This window comes from Chrysemys picta, chromosome 3 (assembly GCF_011386835.1).
Source record: "Chrysemys picta bellii isolate R12L10 chromosome 3, ASM1138683v2, whole genome shotgun sequence".
NCBI classification, from domain to species: domain Eukaryota; kingdom Metazoa; phylum Chordata; order Testudines; family Emydidae; genus Chrysemys; species Chrysemys picta.
This window is the reverse complement of record NC_088793.1, coordinates 193,962,463-193,968,302: the sequence shown is the minus strand read 5'-3', so window position 1 is coordinate 193,968,302 and position 5,840 is coordinate 193,962,463. Positions and strand designations below refer to the sequence as shown.

Here is a 5,840-nt window from a genome sequence, read left to right as displayed (position 1 = left end):
CCTGGCTGCTGATTCTGAGCAGCCAGATACCAGGGCTATTAGAGGGGTGCAACGTGGGGCAATAAGAATCAGGGATGCCTTGAGGCAATGTTTCGAAGATGAAAACCAGTAATGTTTGCTGCTATGCTTGGGACTGCAATGGTTAATTACGTTTGGTAGGCTAGGAAGCAGTTGTGATCGTTAAGGTCTAAGATTCAATGTAAGGAACTAATGAAAGTGCCCGTTGATTTGCAGGTGCCACGAGATAACATACCTTGCGTGGAAACAAATAAAGAGTGCTTATAATTCAAAAAAACTTTGCTTTTATTGCCAAATAAACCACAACACCACACGGACAAATACACGCAGTTGGTGGGGGAGAAGGTACAGGGTGAGGGGGGGAAGAAGAGCTGATTTCCATAGCCGAGTATAGGTCCAGCTTTCATTTGAAAAGCTGTCTGTGGGGGTGAAGTGTAGAGAAAAGTGTGAAGTGCCAGAAGGCGGAAAGGAACGCACAGGGGTAGTTTGGGGAGGGAATGTGCTGAAGGGGAAGGTGGGCACGCGTCTGCTCAGTCTGCAGTATTATGAGAGTCTGGAGCATATCAGTTTGACACTCCAGAACTTTAATCAGCCCCTCTGTGGCATCCCTGTTGTAAGAATCCTTCTCTTCTCTTTCCTGCTTTTTGCTTTCCCTCCACATCTTGCATTCAGTGTTTTCTACCTCTGACTGCTGCAGCACCAGCCAGAACATATCTTCCTTGGTCCACCTCAGCCATTTTCTTTTCTTGCGCAGATGCTCTGCTGCTGTTGGGGGGTTGGTTCTCAAGGTGAAGTCTGGAGAGGCATAATTCACAATAAACAGACATTCTATTGTCAATTACACACAAAGGATTGAAATAGTAACATTAATACACTGCTGGTAACATACCTATCACTTTCTCTGTGACCCTAGGCAAGCACACACAAGGCAGAAGACCCCAAGAATGGTGAGTGTACCCAGGGGCAGGGCCTTCTGTATTGTAGAAAAGCAACCTGAAAAGGTCACGGGGCACATATGGAGGGCAACACTCTAAACTGTCCCACTGTTTTCCACAGGCAGTGGTCACTATGGAAGATCTCACTCCTGAGGGTAAGCAGGGAAGAAAGGGTGCATCTGCTACACACTTGCAGCTTCTGTCCTGGTTCCTATGTTGCTCACCTGTGTGCAACTTTGGTCCCTGCCCAAGTAATTGCAGAGTGGCGTGGGAAAGTGTCTCAATGGGGGAAAGGAACAAAGCAGCTCTGCCAAGGAACTTCTGGCAGAGAATTGCTGAGTACCTCCAGGAAAGTTTCCTAGAGATCTCTTGGGAGGATTCCTGTGAAATCTTGGAGTGCATCAACTCCCTGTTCTGCCGTACTGCCTAGCTGTGCAGGAAAATGCCCAGCACACAAACAAAGCCAGCCTTCTACATTTCTCTGCCCTTAACCTGCTTCAGAATTCACAAAGCAAAACCACTTACCAGGGGTCTCCTCTCCTGCTTCTGGCTCGCCAGAGAGCAATTGCAGAGACTGGCTAAACAACTCTGGAGTGGAGAACAGCTCCTGACTGGACACATCACGGGGCTCCACATCATCTTCAGCATCCACATCTTCATCAGTGACTTCCTCCTCTGGGTTAGGTCCACTTTCCACTGGCTCCAGACCCGCCAAAGTATCCACCGTGCTCTTTTCGGTGGAGGTGGGGTCGGCACCTAGGATAGCATCCAACTCCTTATAAAAAAGGGCAGATTTGGGGCACACCATCAGAGCGATGGTTTGCCTCCTTTGCCTTGTGGTATGCATTCCTCAGCTCCTTCACCTTTGCTCTGCACTGCAGCGTGTCCCAGTCATATCCTTTTTGTGCAAGCGGTGAGCAATCTGGCCGTAGGTATCAAAATTCCTATGGCTAGAGCTCAGCTGGGACTGGACAGCCTCCGCTCCCCAAACACTTATCAGATTCAGTAGCTCTGCAGTGGTCCAAGCGGGAGACAGTTTGCTGTGTGGAGCCACCACGGATGTGGGAAGATACAATGTGAGCTCTGCACACCAAGCAAACAGGTTTAGGGATGGAAGGTTGTTTACCTGGTGTCAGGGCAGCAGAGTTGAAACTGCTGACCAGAGAGGTCAGAATGGGTATCGTGGGACACTGTCTAGAGGCCAGTAACAGCACTAAAATCAAGCATGGTGTCTACGCTGGCACTATGGCGCTAAAGCCTTGGCACAAAAAGCCTTATGCCTCTCATTGGGGTGGTTTTATTACAGCACTGCAATATGAGTTTTGGTGCAAAAAGTGGCTTTGCAGTGTGTACACCTCTACTGTTTCATCGCCAAAAGCTGCCTTTTGGCAAAAAAAAAAAAAAAAAACTTGCCAGTGTAGACCAGGCCTTATATAGGTCACCTGGTCCAGTTTCCTGCACTGAGAGAGGACTAAGTATTACCTAGATCATCCTTGACAGCTGTTCGTCTAACCTGTTCTTAAAAACCTCCAATGATGGAGATTCCACAACCTCCCTAGGTAATTTGCACCAGTGCTTAACTACTTTGACAGTTAAGAAGTTTTTCCTAATGTTCAACCTAAACCGCCCTTGCTGCAATTTAAGCCCATTACTTCTTGTCCTATCATCAGAGGTTAAGGAGAACTATTTATCTTCCTCTTCTTTATAACAACTTTTACATACTTAAAAGACTATGTCCCCCTTCAGGCTTCTCTTATCCAGACAAAACCAACCCATTTTTTCCCATCTTTCCTCAAGGGCCATGTTTTCTAGTCCTTTAATCATTTTTGTTGCTCTCCTCTGAACTTTCTCCAATTTGTCCACATTTTCCCCAAAGTGTGGTGCCCAGAACTGGACACAGTACTCCAGCTGAGGCCTAATGAATGTGGAGTAGAGTGAAAGAATTACTTCTAGTGTCTTGCTTACAACACTCCTGCTAATATATCCAAGAATGAGGTTTGCTTTTTTTGCAACAGCGTTACACTGTTGACTCATATTTAGCTTGTGAATCACTATGACCCCAGATCCCTTTCCACAGTACTCCTTCCTAGGCAGTCATTTCCCATTTTGTATGTGTGCAACTGAGTGTTCCTTCCTAAGTGGAGTACTTTGCATTTGTTCTTATTGAATTTTATCCTATTTATTTCAGACCATCTCTCTAGTTGGTCAAGCTCATTTTAAATTCTAATCCTGTACTCCAAAGTTCTTACAACCCCTCCCAGTTTGGTATCTTCCAGACTTCATAAGTGTACTCTGCCATTATCCAAATCATTTATGAAGATATTGATTAGAACTGGACCCAGGACAGAGCCCTGAGGGAACCCACTTGATATGCCCTTCCAGCTTGACTGTGAACCATCAGTAACTGCTCTGAGAACGGTCCTCTAACCAGTTGTGCACCCACCTTATAGTAGGTTTATCTAGGCTATATTTCCCTAGTTTGAGAAAGTCATCTGAGACACTATCAAAAGCCTTACTGAAGTTGAGGCTTGTTACCCATTCAAAGAAAGATATTACTTTGGTTCGACGTGATTTGCTCTGGTCATCTTCATATTGAGGATCACTTATCACCTTATCTTCTAGGTGCTTCCACACTGATTAACATCTGTACTCGAGATAATGGAGCAAATAAAGTGACTGGTCTATAATTCCCTGAGCTTTCTCTATTCCCCTTTTTATTGATAGGTGTTGTATTTGCCCTTCTCCAGTCCTCCGGATCTCTTCGATCCTCCACAAGTTCTCAAAGATGGATCCCACTACTTACCTGGAATCTAGCCACCACATAGATCCCCAGCCCCAAACTCCATTCTCAAAGCTAGATGGCTAGAGAATGTCAGACTCATGACAAGTGCCTGGATTCTGTGCCACTAGGTCTCTACTGAGGTGTTTAGTGTAACAGAGGTCTGTATATTTGATGGAATGGAACCATTTCTTGTAGCCCACAGCTAAATCAATCATTGAAGTGTGTGCCATTTTAGAGGGGACCCAAGTGCAACCGATAGCACCCATTACAGATAGGGAAAGGACTGTTGGAAAACTCTGTTGTGGGATGGGAGGTAATATAGGTCTTACTTGTGCCAGCCTTACTCTCAGTTAATACCTTATTACATGAATAGTCCCATTGAAATCAGTGGGGCTGTATGTAGAGATGTACTATTCATTGCGAGTAAAGTGGCCCATGATCGATAATCCTGAAACTAGCATTCAGAAAACACTCTACAGGAGAGCTGGCAGACTAGCTTCGTTTCGTGCAATGACCTCAGCTGGTTCTCTGGCAGGACCATGCTGCCAGGGAGTCTCAAGGCGTGAGTTGCATTAACCACTACAGGCATAAATAGGGCTTGTGTGCGTGTTTTTCCAGATCCCCCTTACAATAATCTAGGGTGGTTTGAGTGTCCCCATTTCTACCTTTGACAGACTTACTCAAGTGGTCACTGAGAATACACACTCACGGTCTGCTGATCCTGTTGTGGGGAGATCAGGCCCTGGGCAGTCTATAGGTCCCGTGCCTTTCCCCTATCTGAGCCGGACCTTAGCCTCAAGCTGGAAGCATACTGCTGCTTGCAAACAGACCTGTCAAGGGTCACACATCTCTTGCAATGCTTATGCATCTGACAGCCCTGTCACACCTTCTTGAGTATCAGGAAAAAATCTCATGCATAATATGAGTGACACCCACAGAATACCGTGTGGGGAAGTGGAAGGTGGGCTGAGAGCTATGTACCAGTCTCACCTCTTTGTGCTGCTATGTTTCTGCCTCTATATATTTCACAATCCTTATTACTGATGGCTACTCTATAGGCAGGCAACGAGCATTCTCACTATTTTTACAAGTAAGGTAACAGAGGCAGCACAAGGTCACTTCAGGAACAGAACCCCAGTCTGTAATATGAAGGTGTAGCCCATTCAAATATTAGAAATTAAGCTGTAGAACAAATGTAATTGTTGAAATGGTTTTATATTGCAAAATGGTAGTTGGTGGGGAATTTGGATTTTTATTGAAATTCTATTATGGTTAATGGGAACTGTCCCTTTAAGAACAGGGGGCCCTTGACAGTACACTGTATTTGCAGGAGTCTGCCCCTCCCGGCAGGAGTGTGTCCTTCCCACACGTGTCTCCAGGCCCTGTCCGCTTAGCGCTGCCCCTGGACCCATCGCGCTGCCCCGGAGGCTGCAGGGCTGGAGCAGCCTCCGCGCTGCGCTCCGGGCCCCGGCCCGTGTGCAAGCCTGGGAGGGAGGAGGAATGCCGCGTGGTTGGGGAAGAGGTGGGGCCAGGGTGGGGATTTGGGGAGGGATCCAATGGGGGAAGAAGGGGGCAGAGTTGGGGCGGGCGAGAGCCCCTCCAGGCTCTGCCTGTGAGCCAGAGCGGAGGGCAAAATTGCTTGTTTGTCCCGTGTCCCGACTGAACATTGGTCGGGACGCGGGACAAACAATCAAATATCGGGACGTCTGGTCACCCTAGTTCCAGTTCCCATCAAAACTTGTTACCATGCTTTAAGCTACCCGGCTGCCTCAGAGGAATCAACAGCTGCAACTCCAGAGGAAGGCTCCCCCACTTCCCCAGCAGCAGGTTAGAAGCATACAGGCAGCGAGTGTAAGGCTGTAAGTAGTTTGCCTCGTTGCTCTGGAAACACAGGACTTCCCTGAGCAGGGCTGTTAAGCTGCTGCCTTGCACCAATATTAAATCCACACAATTTAAACTGAAATATGGTCAAAAGCAAATGAGCTCATTAATCTGCATAAAAACCATCACATGGAACCACACAGCACAGCACCTCCATGCAAACCAACTACCGACTCACTTGCTGTTGTCTCTGCTCCCTGCATGCTGCTCTAATGCAGGCCCTG

The 5,840-nt window shown here is 47.1% G+C and overlaps 1 long non-coding RNA gene across 1 annotated transcript; it reads right to left on the bottom strand.

Moving 5' to 3' along the window:
- Nucleotides 1–288: 288 nt before the first annotated feature.
- On the bottom strand, nt 289–4,613 carry LOC135982556 (uncharacterized). Its single transcript, XR_010599960.1, has 2 exons — nt 1,479–4,613; nt 289–813 (listed from the first exon to the last, which is right to left on the bottom strand). It is a non-coding gene; the product is annotated as an uncharacterized LOC135982556 (long non-coding RNA).
- Nucleotides 4,614–5,840: the final 1,227 nt, after the last annotated feature.